The sequence below is a fragment of the Marmota monax genome, unplaced genomic scaffold (genome assembly GCF_021218885.2).
Source record: "Marmota monax isolate L192 unplaced genomic scaffold, Marmota_monax_Labrador192_F-V1.1 WCK01_AAM20220418_F8-fsc00158, whole genome shotgun sequence".
In the NCBI taxonomy this organism is placed as follows: domain Eukaryota; kingdom Metazoa; phylum Chordata; class Mammalia; order Rodentia; family Sciuridae; genus Marmota; species Marmota monax.
The window spans coordinates 3839844-3858866 of NW_026694092.1; positions in this window are offsets into that span (position 1 = coordinate 3839844).

The following is a 19023-nucleotide window of genomic DNA, read 5'->3' on the forward strand; positions in this document are numbered from 1 at the left end:
AGCGCCCCGCCCTCGCTCCCAACCAGGAACCGCCCTGGCTTGGCTGCCCGGCATCTGGCATCCACGTGTGTCTTATCCCCAATGAAATCATGCACTGCTCTTGGCGCAAACTGTGACTTGCATACATCCTGCCAGCACCCACGTCACCCACAGAGCCCGTTGTCTCCACACAAACAACAGCGTCTGAGAGCACATCTACCGTGGGCTGCTCCACACGTGGGAGCCCAGACACAGCGCGACAGCTCCCGGCTCGGTGGGGGGAGTCCCATGCCAGACCCGGGCGTCCCACTGGGGGTGGGTGAGCGGAGGGAGGGGGTACAGCGAGTTTCAGACCAGAACCAGCAGAGCAGCCAGTTCAAAGCTCTTTAAAAAGAAGCAAAATGGGGCTGGGGTGGTGGCTCAGTGGTAGAGCCCTTGCCTAGCATGTGTGAGGCCCTGGGTTCAATTCTCGGCTCTGCATGTAAAATAAATAAAGGTCTCGTTGACAACTAAAAAACTGTTCAAATTTAAAGCTAACGGAGCACCAGGACTCAGTTCAAGTGGTAGAAAGTGGCTCGGTGACATTTAGCCTAAGACCCAAGGAATGTCCATATTTATCAGTCAATTAACATATTTACTGAGCCCAGGTCAGCAAATGACAAGGAACCTGGGTTAGGACAGGGGTTCGTGGTGGAGACTGGGGAGGGACAGTGAGCCCCTCGTCTGTCTTCCCTGAGCCCCTTGTCTTTCCCACTCACTCTGCGATCACATGCATAGGCGCATGCGCACACACATTTTAGAATTTACGGGCTTAAGAGATTTTTTTCTTTTGGGCGGGATACCAGGAATTGAACTCAGGGGCACCTAATCACTCAGTCACGTCCCCAGCCCTATTTTGTACGTAATTTAAAGACAGGGTTTCACTGAGTTGCTTGTGGCCTCACTAACTTGCTGAGACTGGCTTTGAACTTGAGATCCTCTTGCTTCAGCCACCCCAGCTGCTGGGATTACAGGCGTGTGCCATTGTGCTGGGCAGAAGATTTATTCTCATGGACTTAGTAGAGTGTATTGTTTTGTTTTGTTCTTTTAGAAGTGCTGGGGATTAAACCCAGGGCCTTGAGCACGCTAAGCAAGTGCTCTACCACTGAGCTACCCCAAGCCCTAGAATAGTCTTTTATTTTTTCTTCTAGTATGCTCTTAATGGCTTGCAAGCTATTGGACAGAGTGGGATATAGATCATGGGTCTCCAATTCCCCACCCCTACCTCCTTGGAATTATTCATCCATATCCCTTTATATGTGACCTTGCAGTTTCACTCACTAGAACTAGAGTACATCCCTCCACCCCTGGACTTTGGCCTTGATCCTGTGCCAGCAGGTGGGTAGCAAGCAGAGCATCACAAGGTGCTTGTGAGATTAGGCTAACCCTCATGGGAAGAATGGGGCCCACCGTTCTTCAGCTCACCAGCAGGTACAAGTTCAAAGCTCTTTAAAAAGAAGCAAAACAGGGCTGGGATGGTGCCTCAGACATCTCTCCATGGACCGTCTCTTACCTCTATCTGGATTCCTGCCTGTAACATGGAAGGTACCAGACTGAGCACTCTAATGTCCACCATCTCACCGAACCCACTCAACAGCTCTGCAGGATCCATTCCACTTGACCAGGGTCACAGAGCCAGTGAACACCAAGTGACGATATGACCTCAGCTGTCTGGCTCCAGAATCTTCAATGTGATGAGCCACCTTGGCAATTTTTTTTGGGGGGGGGTGCTGAGGATTGAGCCCAGGGGAGCTTAACCACTGAGCCTCATCCCCACCCCTTTTTATATTTTAAATTGAGACAGGGTCTCGCTGAGCTGCTTAGGACCTCCCTAAATTGCTGAGGCTGGCTTTGAACTTGTGATCCTCCTGCCTCAATCTTCTGAGCTGCTGGGATTACAGGTATGCTCCGACACTCCCAGCTACAAATAGTTTTTTTTAGCACTCTCTCTTGACTCCTGAAAACCTCACCAACCAGTAGGGTCTGGGCTCCAGGCCAAGGGGAACGTTCCTCATTTGCGGCAACCCGATAACCATGTCTCATCTCAACCCCTGGCTGGCAAAGATTCTAGACTGTTCCTGCCCACTATCACTGTCAGCACCACACTCACCTGCCTCAGGAGCTGCCATGAAATCCCCAGGGAGGTACCTGGGGTCAACCTCCTCATTCTCCCATGCTAGAATTTGAAACATGGGGTAAAGAATAAGATGCAAATTTTCCCGGTCTCCTGCCAGGGCCGTGGGCCATTACAGAGCAGGCCCTGGGCCTCTAGCTACAAATCTCCAGGTTCATGGCAGGATTCTCAGAATAAGGCTCCCACAGCCCAAAACCACCCCAAACCCTGAGCGTGAATAAGAGAGGTCCCTCTTTGATCTATTGCCCCTGACATGTCCCTACATTTTGGGGGCACATGGTGGCTTGTGCAAATATGTACACAGATGTCACGTTAATTTAGGCCTTAAGGTCTTCAGGGGCAGGGCAAGAACTGTCCATTACTATCATAAAAGAAGATTTTGTTTGTGTGCGTGTGATGTTGGGGATGAATCTCCATGGGCCTCATGCATGCTAAGTACGTGCTCTACCTCCCGCCCTTGGTTCATTTTTTATTTACAATAATTTCAGCTTCCAATGGGTTTATCAGGAGATAACCTCATCATAAGCCAAAGAGCATCTGTACTTAAAAAAGGTTAAAATGATAATTTTTATATTATTTGTATTTTACCACAATTTAAAAAAAAAAAACAGTGGCTTCAAACAGCAACCATTTATCAACCCATGATTTTGGGGGTTTGCAATTTGGACTGGACTGTGGGGGCAGTTCTGTGCACCCAGTGGACTCGCTCATGTCACTATGGCCAGCTGGCAGGTCATCTAGGGACCGATGGGGCTAGGATAGCCTCACGCATGTCTGGTGGTTGGTGCTGGGTGGCAGCTGAGTGGCAGCAGTGACTGAGCCATTTGCCTCCACCTGCTTCTACTAGGCACATTTACTTGTTGGTAGGGTTCCAAGAACAGCATGTTCTATGGTTTGAATGTGTCCCCCAAGAGTTGGAAACTTAATCCCCAAAGTCATATGTCGATGGTATTCCCAGGTGAGGCCTTTGAGAGGTAATTAGGATTAGATGAGGTCATGAGGGTGGGGCCCCCATGATGGCATCAGTGGCTTCAGAAGAAGCCAGCACACTTGCTGTGTCTTGCCATGTGATGCCTCTGCCATGTCATGACGCATCAGGGAGACCCTTGCCAGAGGCTGAGCATATGCTTCTGGACTTCCCAGCCTCTACAACCATGAGCGACAGAAACTTCTATTCTTCATAAATTACCCAGTCTCAAGTATTTTGTTATAGCAACAGAAAATGGACCAAATCAAAATGAGAAGGCAAGTCCCAATGCACAAGGACTATTTTCTTAAATTTTTTTAAATTTATTTTCTTAATTTTTTAATTTTTTTTAAGTTTGTTTATTCTAATTATGTAGATATGACAGCAGAATGCATGTTCATTCATTGCACACAATTGCAGTGAAACTTTTCTTTTCTCTGGTTGTATACGAAGTAGGGTTACACCATATGTGCAGTCATATGTGTACCCTGGGTAATGATGTCCATCTCATTCCACCATCTTTCCTGCCCCCATGCCCCTCCCCTCTCCTCCTTCTCCTTTGCCCAATTAAAGTTCCTCCATTTTTCTCATGCCCCCCCCCCCCTCATTATGGATCAGCATCCACTTATCAGAGAGAACATTCGGCTTTGGGTTTGGGGGACTGGCTAACTTCACTTAGCATGATATTCTCCAACTCCATCCATTTACCTGCAAATGCCATCATTTTCTTCTCTTTTAATGCTGAGTAATATTCCATGCACAAGGACTTTTTAAACCTCTACTAATCATGTTTGATAGTGTCCCATGGCCAAAAGAAGTCGCCCAGCCAAACCCAGGGACAGTGTGGGAGGGAACTACCCCAGTGAGTGAATATCAGGAAGTGTGAACAAACGGAGGGCAACTATTACCACACTGCTTGTCCACAAATTACTGTTGCAGCTACAAAGGACATGTGTAGCACGTGGCATTAATTTTCAAAACAGGAAAGCAAGCTAGTTGTTCAAACCAGCAGGTGCTGTTGCCACTGAAGGCACAGGATGCTCCAGGTAGGAGTGTGGTTTTCAAAAATGAAGACCAGGCCAGGCATTGTGGCACATGCCTGTAACCCAGCAGCTAGGGAGGCTGAAGCAGGAGGATCACGAGTTTGAGGCCAGCCTCAGCGACTTAGCAAGACCCTGTCTCAAAATAAAAAAAACAAAACAAAAAGGGTTGGGGATGTGGCTCAGTGATAGAGCACCCCTGGGTTTAATCCCTGGTACAAAAACAACAACAGCAGCAACAAAATTGAAGACCAAAAGGACGGAACATTTCCGGCATGAAGTCCTCCTATGGAGACCCAGAACAGAGCCCATATTTCCAGCTCCTGGGGAGTTTTGCAAAGTCTAGTCACCCCTGTGTGACCTTGAGCAGGTTACTGAACATCACCCAGCCATTTCCACATAGAGATAGATGTGCCCTTCCTGGAAGGACTCCCGAGGCTCCTATGTCCTGACTGTTCAGAGCACACAGAAGATGCTAACAGTCATGGTTTGTATTTCTTTTTTTTTTTTTTTTTTTTTGTTGGTATGTGGTGCTGAGGATCGAACCCGGGCCGCACGCATGCCAGGCGAGCGCGCTACCGCTTGAGCCACATCCCCAGCGCGGATCATGGCTTGTCTTTCAAAGTGGCTGTCCTTCCCAAGCCACAAGGAAAGAAGACATCTATGATCTACACCAGAGTGACAGGGCACTGACACCACTTTCAGTCCTATGTCTTGGCAGCAAAACCTGCCCTGCCTTCATTTGGAGGGTCTGATCATGACAACATACCCCCAACCCCCTGGGCCTGCCTCTGCTCTCCCAGAAGCCACCCAAAGTCTCTGCCTATCATTGTGCTGACCCTACTTCACTGGCCAGACACGGAGGAGTTATCACCTCGGGTGGGAGCAAAAGGTCACACGTCTCTTTCAGGGTACCTCCCTGCAGGCTGCAGGAAGCAGGCCAAGCCTTGGCCCCAGCCACTACTTCCCAGCATGTGGGAGTCGTACTATTGAAAAATTTTTGATATTTTTCTTTCCTGGATCTCTATCTCACCTGACCCTTCAAATACTGGTCAGGGGGAAGGATTCCAGGAACAAGGATTCCCTCTTTTTTTTTTCCCCCTTTGGCACTGAGGATTGAACCCAGGGGCACTTCTGAGCCACATCCCGAGGCCTTTTTGATTTTGAGACAGGGTCTCCCTAAATTCCCCGGGCTGGCCTCCAACTTTCGATCCTCCTGCCTCAGTCTCCTGAGTGGCTGGGATTACAAGCGTGCTCCACCTTGCCTGGCTATGAAGGATTCTTAATGACTTCATGTGCTAGCCACAGTCCCCCAGGGGGATCCTTAGGAAAACAACTACACCTCTTTCAACCCTAGTCTATGACACAAACTCCCTAAAACATCACCACCTGATTTCACAGCCCCTTGGGTATGCCAGATTTTACCACTCAGCAAGCTCAGGTGTCCCCAGCTGACCTGCAGCACCCACCTGATTAAGCAGGTGCCAGTGCCCAGATTCATTTTATGCTGACCCAGTGAGCACTGTCCCTACGGGGTTCTGCTGCTTTAATGCGAGTTCATTGGTCTCCCCTCCCCCATTCCATCAATCTGTTCTTTCTTTCTATATGTCACCTCAGTTATGTTTTCCCCTGGGTTCATGATATAACAAAACATCCCTGACTCCTGAATCTTACTTACATGGGGCTGGAGAAACAGAGACCATAGTGAGAACCTAGAAGTCTGCATGTCACCTGGCACCTGGGGACACTTGGAGGCTCCCTTCCTTGGGTTCTGCCACAGAGGCTGCAAAGCACGCCAAGCTACCTCTTCTCTGTCCAGCTGGGAAGGCTGCCGGCCTCCTGCTGCTCCCCGTGGGCTCCCTGCCTCCCCAGGACCAGGAGAATATTGCCTTTGGTAAATTGGGGGAGGGGCACCCAGGCACAGGGCCAGGAGCTGGGAAAGGACATTGCAAAATTCATCGTGGCTTTGAAGCTCCAAATGGGAGCCTGCCCTCCTGACCTCCTTTCCTGACCTGGGCAAACAGCTGCCCCTCCCAGGGCCGGGCCAGGGCCCAGATCTGGCTGGAGGGAGGTAAGAGCTGGCTGCAGGGAGGGGCGCGGTGACGCCGCCACTTCTGCCGCAGCCCCCTGAGTATAAAACTCCCTTTGTATGCAGGTCGCCGGCTGCTCCCCAATGCCAGGTGCAGCTGCCAGGATTCTCAATGTGGTTTGAACACAATTTGCCAGTGTTGGTTCAGCCCCGCTGGCTTCCAGTTGGGGGGCCATATGCTGCTTTTAATCTGCCTCTGCGATTCTCACCCATGTCAATAGGCGTGGGCGGGCGGGTGGCTCAAATGGCCTGAGAGCTGAGGCTGGGCTGGTGCCCTCACCGCTGCCAGGCGGTCTGGCTCTCCGCGCCACCAAGGGCCACCTCCCGGGGGGGGGCTGCGGCCCCGGGCAGCAGGGGCAGGCAGGGCCCAGCGGCTGGTAGCGACCCTCTGTTTGGCGATGGCGCAGGAGAGCCTCGGGTTGGGCCCTGCCCCTGGCCATCGCTGGGCCTTCCCGTGGGCAGAGAGCCCTGCCAAGGAGTCGCCCGGGAGGTGCCAGCGCTCAGGCCAGAGTTTGCATTTCTCTCATTGTTTCTTTAATTGGATTTTTGGTCCTGCTGGGCCAAATAAGCTCTCCACTGGCAAAGCGCGCCTGCCTCCCCGGAGCACAGGGTGGTGCCCAGCGGCTCTGGGCAGAAGGTCGCCTCCCTCGCCCACCAAAGCATTCATTCCCTTTCTCCAGGGACGCCAGACACACGTGTGGACAAGCGCACACCACGCACATGCTTGATCTTGAGGACTCTGACAACAGTCCCTGTCACTTCCCAAGGGAAGATCCCTCTTGGAATGGCCCCAATGTGCACTGTGGTCTGAGCTGGGGCTGCAGGGACCAGGCTCTGGCCCGCTGTCAGCTGTACCCTCCTGGGCTAGGTCACTCCACCCTGTAGGGACAGCCTCCTTCCCTGAGGTCCAAAAGGCCTAGTTTGGTCACTTAACCACCGACTAGAGGACCAGGAAGCCCTCTCTGGCCCTTCCTAGACAGCCGGGCAAGCAAGCTGAGGCCTGCCCGTGTGTGTGTGTGTGTGTGTGTGTGTGTGTGTGTGTGTGTTCTGGGGGTGGGGGATGTTGAGGGGGTGCTGGAGGAGAAAGCAGCAAGCAAGCTGGAGACTGACAGAGAATGTCATTCAGAGAAGTGGCATTTTACTAGCACCACTCAACGTAAGATATTGGGACACTCTTAAATCCTGGACTGAGCATTAGGGAAGAAAGAGAAGGGGGAAGGGAGAGAAAGGGAAGAGGGGGAGGGAAGGGAGGGGGAAAAGAGGGAGGGAAGAAAATGGGAGGGGGAGGGAGGGGAGGAAGAGGAGGAGGAAAGGGGGAGGGGAGAGGAAGGTAGAGGGGAGGGGGAGGGGAGGAATCTGAAAGGATCAGAGGAAAGAGAAGGAGAGGGGAGGGGGTGGCAGAGGAGGGTCACAGAAAGAGGGGAGAAGCAGGGAAGGAAAAAGGAAGAACAGAAAGAGGAGGATGTAGAGGCCTGGCCCCGCCCCCCGCCTGGAGGACTCTTCATTCCCCTGAGCCATCAGGCCCTGGCTGGGGGAGCCCAGCAGGCCCCTGTCCTCGGCTCAGGGCTCCTAAGGCCCTTCCCACGCAGGAGTGCCTGGGGTTCTGGACTCAGGACCACCAGGAGCAGCCCCAGCCCCGGGTTGTTAAGGTGCCTATTAAACTACACCCGCTCGGCCCCACCAGCAGGCCAGAAAGCTGCTGATGGTCACATACATCACAATATTTCCGAGTCCCTGTTAACAAGCACCCGTTAAAATGTGACAACCAGGTAGGAGCGCAGAAAGCGCTGGTTTTGAAAAAACTCAAGGGCTTCCTGCTGCTTCAGCAAGACAAGGCTGTGTCCCCTGTCCCTTGCATGTTGAGCCGGGAGCACGAGGCCTTCACATCTGGGTGCTGCCTGGTTAAATGGAATGCTGGGTGTTTATTTGCCAGGCCACATCTGAACCCGGCTTGTTAATGTCACTCAGCCTTTTTTTAATCAAAAGATAAAACGGTCGGTTATCAAGGATTAATGACTCTTCCCGCATCCATATGAGGCTCATATTTATCTTTTAAAAGAAAATGGAAGGAAGAAAAATGATCAGATTTTGTTTCGGTAAGCAGTTTAAATCTGCCCTGGTAAGTTGAATTCATTCATTCATTAATTCAGTCCTGTGTGGGAGAAGCCAGCAGGAGCCCCTTCCATCATAAGAACTTCTGACTGTGAAATAAACCCCTAGTAACCAGATTAACTATGAAGTATGTCTCTGGCGGGTTTTAGGCATCCGTTCAAGGGTAGTTTCTGTGCGTTCCGCCTTATTGTAGCAAGTCGCCAATTTCTGGGTTCCCAGGCAAGACCATCTCTGTGTCCCCTCTCCGGCTTCCAAACAGAGCTCGTGTGTGCAATGTCATTATTGCAGAGTGTTGATTTAACTGAGAATATCAATATTTTAAATAGATTCCCATATGATTCATATAGTTTTGCATAGCACAGAGTGTGTAAATATCTCTCCACCTCTGAACACACAGAGGCCTGTGGGCACGCAGGGGCAGGCACACACACGGAGGTGGACACACACAGAGAAGTCCCCCATCATGTACGCACACAGAGCGGGCAGCAATCCTCATAGTCATTTGTAATTGTTTGGGGGTTCTATTTACAGCAGATAGCATTACACGAGGATCTGTTATTCAACAATGCCACATAGAGTCGGGCCATGCACACAATTGGCCTCACTCTCACCCAAATTGGGCCCTGCCTGTTTTTGTTTTTCCCCTGAGTGTCTATATGCTCGGGGAATGAGAGCCAGTACTATTGCATGAGGACACTTGAAATCACAACCAGAAATGTCAAGGTGCTCCTTTCCACATCAGCAACAATGGCACACACTCAGGTGACAATGCCAGCCATCTTGGAAATGAAATGATGTTTACAACACTGCAGGAGCGCAGCCTTCTATGGCTTCAAAGAAAGGGAGATACTGATTCTGGAGGGGGATGGGAAGACCACAAACAAAGAATGCCTCCGTGTGGCTTAATATCTTCCTCCTCAACTATAACATGGTGACATTAACGCCTGATGGGGGGGACAAGGAAGAGGGGACAACAGGAGTTACAGGAAAAACCCCACAGGGGCGGGACAGGGGTGGGGGGGCACGTTTCCAGTTCAGCTCCCATAGGGAGGGTGTCACCTGGGGCATCAGAACTCCTACTGTGGTGCCAATATTGATGTCCTGACCTTTGATTAGGAAGAGAGGCTTTGGGAGTGGGAGTATGGAGGAGTCCTGGCAAAACATTCCAGAAGCCCCTTTCCTAGAAGAGCTTCAGGTGAATTTCATAGAGAGGGAGTTGGAAATGCACGCAAGGTTCCTTCTGCCTGCTCGTGCCAGCCATTTCTTGTAGAAACCGAAGCCCTCAAAACACTGAAGAGCTTTGCCCACGTCAGAACTCTGAATCACAAAACAAAGAGCCGCCCCGTTACATTGAAGAAAGCTAGCATACATCACCTTTACCCCCTGATGAAGTCAACAAAATGCTGTCACTTACTGCCTAAGATGCACTAAGGGGTCAGAGCATCACTTTTACAGTATTCTTTCCAAGCACACCCAACTTGACCCAAAACACGAGGAAAGGTGGAGCAAATGAGAGCTGAGAGACATTTTGCAAAATAAAAAACTTGTGTGCTTTAAAAATATCAAAGTAAACCTGGTGCGGTGGCGCACACCTGTAGTCCCAGCAACTTGGGAGGCTGAGACAGGAGGATTACAAATTTGAGGCCAGCCTCAGCAACTTAGCAAGGCACTAAGCAACTTAGTGAGACCCTGCCTCAAAATAAAAAATAAAGCTGGGTGCAGTGGTGCAGGCCTGTAATCCCAGCGATTGGGGAGGCTGAGGCACGAGGATCACAAGTTCAAAGCCAGCCTCAGAAATGGCGAAACACTTAGCAACTCAGTGAGACACTGTCTCTAAACAAAATACAAAATAGGGCTGGGGAAGTGACTCAGTGGTCAAGTGCCCTTGAGTTCAATCCCTGGTATCAAAACAAACAAACAAGACATCAAAGTAGCCAGGACAGGTGGGACACACCTACACTCCCACCTACTCCAGGAGGCTTGCTTGAGCCCAGCAATTCAAGGTCAGCCTAGGCGACACAAGGAGACCCTGTGTCATAAAAAAGGAAGGGAGGGAGGGAGGAAGGAAGGAAGGAAGGAAGGAAGGAAGGAAGGAAGGAAGGATCAACAACACAAAAACCCACAAAGACCAATTTGTTAACAACCACATTTCAGGGGCTGAAAGTGTAGCTCGGTGGTAGAACATTTGCTTAGCATGAGCAAGGCCCTGGGTTCCATCCCCAGCAACACACACACACACACACACACACACACACATAATCATGAAACTCCACTCAAAACTGAGAAACTGTTTCAGATTAAAGGTAACTAAAGAGACACAACTATAAAATACAGTATCTGATCCTGTTTGGATCTTGGGCCGGAAAATCTTTTTCTTTCTTCTTCTGCTATATAAGGATAATAGTGGGGGCAGTTGAAGAAATGTGGATGTCTGTGGATTAGGTAATGGCATTATAGCACTGTTAATTTCCTGACCTGGACCTTTGACTGTAGCTGTGTTAAGAGAATGGCCTTGTTCCTTAAGGGACCCATGTCAGATGTTAAGGGTTAGCATCTCTGCAACTTACTCCTAAGGAATTCATATATATATATATATATATATATATATATATATATATATATATACACACACACACACACACACACACACATACACACACACATACTCATGCAGACATGTGGGTGTGCGGCCCACATGCACGCAGCCACACAGGGAGAAGAAAGGAAATTGGCAAAAATAGTAACATTTGGAGAATCTGGGTGGAGAGTGTATCAGAATTAGTCACACTGTTTTTGCAACTTTCCTGTGAGTCTTAAATTTGTTTATGGGGAGGGGGGGGTGGTGCTGATTACTGGGGATTGAACCCGGGGGTGATTTATCACTGAGCCACATCCCCAGCCCTTTTTATTTTTTGAGACAGGGTCTCGCTAAATTGCTTAAAGCCTCGCTAAGTTGCTGGGGCTGGCCTCAAACTTGTGATCCTCCTGTGTCAGCCTCCTGCAACGCTGGGATTATAGGCATCAAGTTCTTTTTTTAAGCTGGAGATGAACGAGTATACAAAGAACTTTGAATTTCTTTTTGGAGTGGCAAGGAACGACGGCACACTGCAGTTGACATGGAAAGAATGAGAATTCCCAGGGGTCATTAGATGGGGGGGGTGGCCATGACCCAGTGGAGAGGAGACAGGACAGGGCCCAGGAGCAGTGCTGTTTTCAGCCATCGGTAGGTGGTCACCACATCTTCTGGCTGAGGGAGGAAGGAGGGAGGGAGGGAGGGAAAGAACACACGCCCCTCCCCCACCACCCAGGTCTGAGCCGGGCTCCCCGGGAGGTTCGCGCCTTCTTGCGGGCCCCAGCTGGGGAGAAGCCTGGAGCGGCTCCCTGCCTTCATCTGAATGCTTATGCGAGATTCATTATTTCAGCCGCCGCCGCAGCCCCCAAATAAACACGTGCCTGCAGCCTGCAGCAGGAGCGCGATTAAACACACAGCAGCCCAGGGCTCGGCCGCGCCGCTGCGTGCAATTTCCAGGCAGCTCACTATTCTTTTGTTACCGCCTTTTTTATTGGTTTTCTCAAAGTGGTTACAATGCTGTTATTGTAAAACCCTCACACCAGAAGAGCGAGAGAGGCCCCGCGACGGGATGAAGCAATTTCTGCCAAGAGAGCCTGCAGACCCGGTGGGGGGACTACCTGGCACGAGTGGGGGGGAGACTTTTCTTTGGCCCAGGTCATCTGGACCAGGTAGCTCATGCCCGGGCAGCCAGGGCGGCTTTGAATTCCCTGGAGAGCAAGTGGCATTGGGGACTTTTGCCCCTTTGAAGTCCCCTTCGAAGATTCTAGAAGCCCCCCCCCCACCCGCCAGCTTCTTCTCAGTCTCTCAGGGGCTTTGGAGGCAGAGCCGAGGCCTGGCCTGCCTTGGAGGACAGAAACCATGCCCTTGGGGGACAGAAGCCACTTCTCAACCTGCAGAAAGGACTCTTTTTCTCATTCCACCGGGTTATATGTATTGAGGTCTGTAATTTATGTGCAGCGAAAGATGCAAATTTCAGTTGTAGCCTCAATGACCTTTTTATAAGGCCCAGCCCAAGAAATAGAGCCCCCCTTGTCCCATACAACTCTGCAAAGCTGGAAATGGAACCGCTCTCTATGTGTCATATGTGGCTATTGAGCACTTGAAATGTGGCTAGTGCGGCTAAGAAGCTAAATTTTTAATTATGTTTCATTTTAATTTAAATAGCCATGTGTGGCTAACGGCAGCTATATTAGGCATTGCAAATATAGAACATTTCCATCATTCCAGAAAGTTCCCTTGTGCCCCTTCCAGTCAGCACTCCTTAAGAGATAACCTCTTTTCTGACTCCTGTCCCCACAGACCAGGGTTCTCGGCCTTGCTGCTATTCAGCTTTGGGGTGGGACCTTATTTTTGTTGTGGGGGACCGTCCTGTGCACTGTAGGATATTTCATAGCCTTAACCCAGTAGATGCCAGCAGCACCCGCTCACCCGGCTTTGATAACTAAAAATGGCTCCACACATTGCCAAAGCTGCCCTAATGGAAGGGGGGTTGAACCCAGATTGAGATCCCATGCCCCTAAATGAGTGGCCTTCTTGTAAGTTTCATATTACTGGAATCACACAGGGCGTTCTTTAGCTTCTTTTGCTCAACAGAATGTGGTTCATCCATGTTGTTATGAGTATCTGTAACTAATTCCTTTTTACTGCTGTGTACTATTCCATAGCCTGAGGTACCTCTGTTTGTTTATTCATTTGTTTCTCATCATAAGCACCTGAGATGCCCAACAGCAGCATTGCTGGGTCACAGGTGGCCATGTCTTCACCAGAAACTCTTTCCCAGACGGGACATACCATTTTCCACTCCACCGACAAAAGGTAGTTCCCCCTACCTTTGCCTGGGTCTTTAACTTTAGCCATTCTAGTGGTTGGAAGGAGAGACAAAGACCCCAAGGCCTGCCACAGGAGCCAGACAAAAAGTGGAGCCATAATAAAGAAAGAGTAATAACTGGAAGAGACCTGGAGACCACGCCTTTGTGAGCCCTGAGTTCAGGGAACTGCGCATTCCTTAGGGTCCTTACTGCTTGCTTCCTGCCAATACACTATCTGCTCTACAGCTTGCAGGAGGGGGAGGTCATGGGGTGAGCCACCAGGAAAGGGGAGCCATGGGCAGAGAGAGACAAGGTTTGCATCACAAACAAGAATAGCAGGAAAAGCCAGGTGTGGTGGCACACGCTTGTAATCCCAGCAGCTTGGGAGACTGAGGCAGGAGGATCGCAAGTTCAAAGCCAGCCTCAGCAAGGGTGAGGGGGATGGAATCCAGGGGTGCTTCTCTACTGAGCTGTATCTCTAGTCCTTTTTTTAATGTTTTTATTTTGAAACATGGTCTAAGTTGCCCAGGCTGGCCTCAAACTTGCAATCCTCCTGCCTCAGCATCTGGAGTCTTTGGAATTGCAGGTGAAAGATGTGCTCATAGGAGACCCTCAACCCCTTCTCCTCCTGTGCACCTACCCTGCTTCCAACACACAGACACACACACACACACACACACAAACTCCTCCATGAGAAACACAGGACAAGGATTCTTTTGCAAGGGGCGGGGTGATATTGATTAAGAAGGGGACAGGGACAAGAAGGGTTACTCTGCTGCCACTTGGGGAATTCAAAATGCTTTGGATACGGACTTGCCAACTTTTGGAAGGCTCGTCCTGCACGAGTTGTAAATGACATTCCAGAAGATGGGAAATCGGTCAAAGAAATAAATCCCAACCCCCACCTCCATGGAGCTTCTGGTCTAATTTTCAATGGCAAATAAATAATGCAATTCTGAAGTTAGAGATCATATAATACCATCAGGACCTGGACACTGAGAGCTGTCTGCATCGAGACTGACAGAGTGTGACAGGCTAATCCACAGGGGCTTACCGGAGGAAGACGGGAATCCGAAGGCAGGAAGCACCCGGAATTAAGCCCGAGCAGACGAAGCGCCCCACCATTCTAATGAGAATAAGTGACTTAACATGTTCTTTTGTTTAGTCCCTATCAACTGCATGTTCTCCAAACTTTTGATCTTAGGAAAATGTTACCCCCAACCCATACAAAAATCCGTCTATTTTTAGATTCAGAAGAAACTCCTGGTCTGGAAGCAATCTACCTTTGCTACCACAAGTGAAGGTGTCTTGTGGTCACCCCAGGAAGGAAGGTGTCCAACACTACCATGTACAGGTGGGGGGAGTGGGCAGAGGTAGGGGATAGGGTGTCCCCTGAAGTCAACATTATCTGTTCTGTTAATCACTTTGAAAAGAAATGGCTGATACTGAGAAGTGGCCCCTCTAACGTTCAAAAGGTGAGCCTTAGTCCACCTAGAGAGGAAATCCGAACCTAGTTCTCCTGGGCATAGATTTCTTGGGACTGGAACATTCCTTTGGTTTCTATTGTTGTTGTAGTTGGTATGTGTGGCTGGGGATGGCGCCCAGGGCCTCATGCGTGCTAGGCAAGTGCTCTACCACTGAGCTGCACCCCCAGCCCTTGAGACATTTTTGTGTATGTGTGTTTGGTACCAGGGATTGAACCCAGGGGTGCTTAACCACTGAGCCACATCCCCAGCCCTTTTTATTTTTTTTATTTTGGGACAGAGTCTCGCTAAGTTGCTTAGGGCCTTGCTAAGTTGCTGAGTCTGGCCTCCAACTTATGATCCTCCTGCCTTAGCCTCCTGAGCCTCTGGGATTACAGGCATGCGCCACCACGCCTGGCCCTGGGAACATTCTTAAGAACACCACCAGTAGTAGTAGGCCTCAGAGGAGGCACCTGCTCGAGGAGAAGCGATGTCAGGCAGCCAGGAGCTCATAGCAGAAGGGACATCAAGCTGAAGATGAGTCAACTCTGAATTGTAAGCCAAATGCTCCAGGTTCCTGCTTGTTTATTTCCTCCCTGCCTGCCTCCAAACTGTTTATTAAAACGTGAGCTCTAGGAAGGGCAGGAGCTTCGTGTGTCTTGCTCACAGCTGTATCCGCAGCTAGCAATGTGCCTGCCACATGACTTACTAAATATTTGTGGAACGGATGGATAGCAAAGACCTAATTGAATACTCAGGCTTGACTTAGCTGAGCTACTGAATTTCTGTAGAGGACTACAGAGCAGAGAGGGCCTGGCCAGGGTGTGGCAGACTAACACAAAGCACCCTCCAGGCCAGTGTGACTCTCACAGGGTGACCAAAGGGAGAGGGGACTTCTCTTAAGTTTCAAGTGTCAGCTGTGTCTCAGCCCCTCTGTGCTGGGCCTATCTCCACTGCCACTCTCTACTAGACGAAAGCCCAGTTTTAAAAAGTGTCCTAACATGGCCTTGACTCCTCATCTGAAAGTTCGAACCTTCTAGGAGGCAACAAAACCAGGTTTCTAGGCCACTTCCCAGTACCAGCCATTTATTTTTCAAAGTGATTAACAGAACAGATGATGGTGACTTCAGGGGACAACCTGTCCCCTACGTCCTTACCGCCTCGACCTATACAGGGTAGTGTCAGACACCTTCCCTGGGCAAGCACAAAAGACCTTCACTTGTAGTAGCAAAGGTAGACTGCTTCCAGAACAGCTCAACACCCTGCCACACACACACACACACACACACACACACACACACACCAACTTCCCTTCTGGAGCCTGCCGGAGTCATTTTCTTGTTCTTCTGTCTCAGAGATGGCACCTCCAAGCTCCCCCAGTCTCTCCCCCAGAGTGTGAGGGTGCAGCCAGTCTGTGGATGATGCAGGGGACGTGGTTGACAGCCAGCAAATAATAGAGCTCTCTGGGTCCATGTTATCTAATCTACCTACCTCTGGAGCCTCCCCTGGTAACTCATCAGGAAGCGCCCCTCCCCCCACACCATCTGGAAGTGGTTTTGAAAAACCTACTCATTATTGTTAAAAAGCAACACACAGGTTTTCACAAGATACAGTTACCACGGCAGCCCCTAGACTGCAAGTTCCCAGGAGGTAGGGATCTTGATGCCACTGGCCACGCTGCATAACCGTCACCAGGTACATAGTAGGGACCTGCTAAATGACTACTGAATGAACACAGAATGAATAAATTCACAGTAAGACTGTTCCCATTATTTCTGCATTTAAAAAATTACTCTGAAATTTAGCAGCTTAACAATCGTTTCATTAAGCTCACAGTTTGTGTGGGTCAGGAATTTGGAGAGGAACAACAGTGACACCATGTCTCTCTCTCTGCTCCATAACTCAGTCTCCACTGAGAAGACCAGAAAGCATCAGGGGATGGAACTTTCTGAAGGCTCCTTCATTTACATACCTGCATTTGGGCTGCCATGACTCACTTGGGCTCAGCTGGGATTGATCTGAGCACCTCTGTGTGGCCTCTTCATGTGGATTGGGCTTCCTCCATGCATGGCCGACTCAGGGTAGTCAGAGTTCTTATATGACAGCTGCCCAAGGCTCAAAGGGAGAAGCTGCATAACCTTTTGTGACCCAGCTCAGGCCTGTTCTTGATTGAAGCAGAAACCAGCACATTCAGATACAAGAGAAAGAGAAACAGACCCCACTTCTCATTGGAAGGTGTGTCACAAAACTTTCGAATTGTGTTTTTTTTAATTTAGTTTTGGTCCTGGGGGTGGAACCTAGGACCTTGTATATGCACTACCACTGAGCTATGTCCCCAGCCCAGAGGGTCATGTTTTAAAATCACCCAGAAGGGCAAAAGATTAGAAAGCCCTAAAGATTGTGCATTCATTCATTCCTTCAACTGAATTTCTATTGGGCATGCAGCACTGGTTACTAGGCTGAGTAATGTATAGGGATTTACCAGTGGACAAAATGGGCATTGTCTCTGCCCTCATGCAGCCTAAATTCTACTAGAAAAGACAAACATTAAACCAAGAACCATACATGCAATCGCACAACTGCAGATCCTGGCTACCTGGTGGGGAATGTCCTGAGAAAGGACAGAGACTTAATTTTTTTTGATACCAGGGATTGAACCCAGTAGCACTTAACCACTGAGCCATATCCCCAGCCCTTTTTTATATTTTATTAGAGACCAGGTCTTGCTGAGTTGCTGAGACTGGGTTTTGAATTCACGATCCTCCTGCCTCAGCCTCCTGAGCTACTGGAATTCCAGCTGTGTGCCTGGCTGTTTTGTTTTTTGAGACTTAGATTGAAAGTATTCTTCTACCCTACAGGCAAAGTCTGATGCAAAGGTTTTTTTGGTTTTTGTTTGGTTTTTTTTGTTTGTTTTGTTTTCCATACTGGGGAATTGAACCTAGGAACACTTTACCACTGAGCTATATCCCCAGTTCCTTTTATTTTTTTTATTTTGAGACACGGTCTTGCTAAGTTGCCCAGGCTGACCTTGAACTTGCGATCCTCCTCCTTTAGGCTTCCAAATACTGAGATAACAGGTGTATAGCACCTTGCTCAGCTTGATGCAAGGTTTTGATTTATTTTTCCCCTGACACCCAGGATTGAACCCAGAGCCTTCTATCAGCGAACCACACCCTCCAGCCCTTTTTATTTTATTTGGAGATAGGGTCTCACTAAGTTGCTGAGGTTGGCCTCAAACTCGTGATCCACCTGCCTCAGCCTCCCCAAGTAGTGAGATTGTAGGTATGTGCCACCATGCATGGCTTGATGTAAAGTTTTTAGTGTAGGTTGTTTCTTGGGGAGGTGAGTTCTGAAATCATGGGTAGGGTAAGGGGGACCTGAGAGAGAGCACAGAATAAGAGATGATAGGCAGGCTACTGGTGTAGGCAAATGGACCTCAGACCCACAGGAGATCTGTGGTTCACAGTGTGGAACATATTTCAGATTGTCCCACCTGGAGGATGAGGAGACGGGGGCATTTGCCACCAAATCCTAATCTAGCCAACTTGGGGGCATTAAGGAGGGCTGTCCTTCCTGGGTGGCCCAACCCCCTCACGTAGCCAAAAATAGCCTGAGCAAAAGATCCAAAAGGGTGCCAGGTACAGAGGCACATGCCTGTGATCCCAGCAACTCAGAGGCTAGGGCGGGAGGACTGCAAGTTGAAGGTCAGACTGGGCAACTTAGCCAGACCCTATCTCAAAAAGGGCTGGGATGTAGCTCAGTGATAGAATGATCCTAGGTTCCATCCCCAGTACCAAAAAAAAAAAAAAAGTAGATGTAGAGGGGCACAAGACACTCACCCAGGGGTCAGGGAAGCCCTCACAAATAAGTGACCCTCTCAAAGTTCAAGGATGAAGAACAGTGGATTTGTAGATGCTGTGCCTGTTTTTCTGTGTTGTGTGGATTTTCACCAAACATCACTCCATGCTGGCTCTTGACACAATGCCTCAGACAGTGGTAAGGTTTTGGTTTTCTTACCCCTGTGGGTTTGCAATGGCTATCCCCAGGGACCACCCTTCCCCACCTGCCCCTTCTCCTTTGTGACTCATGGAAAACTTTGGTGAATTGGCCCACAGAGAAGCCGGCGAGGTGGGGCTGTTTGTGCCCAGGAGAGAATTTTTCCGGTGTGTGAAGTGAACTGCCTGGATTTGTGGGCTCCAAAGTCACTCTGTGACTCAAACCTCAGCCAAGCGGAGAGTGACAGTGGCTCCCCAACTTGTCACTGAACAACTAGGGAATCTTTCAGGCAGCGTCAGCTTCTCTCAGGAGTTCCCCTGGCC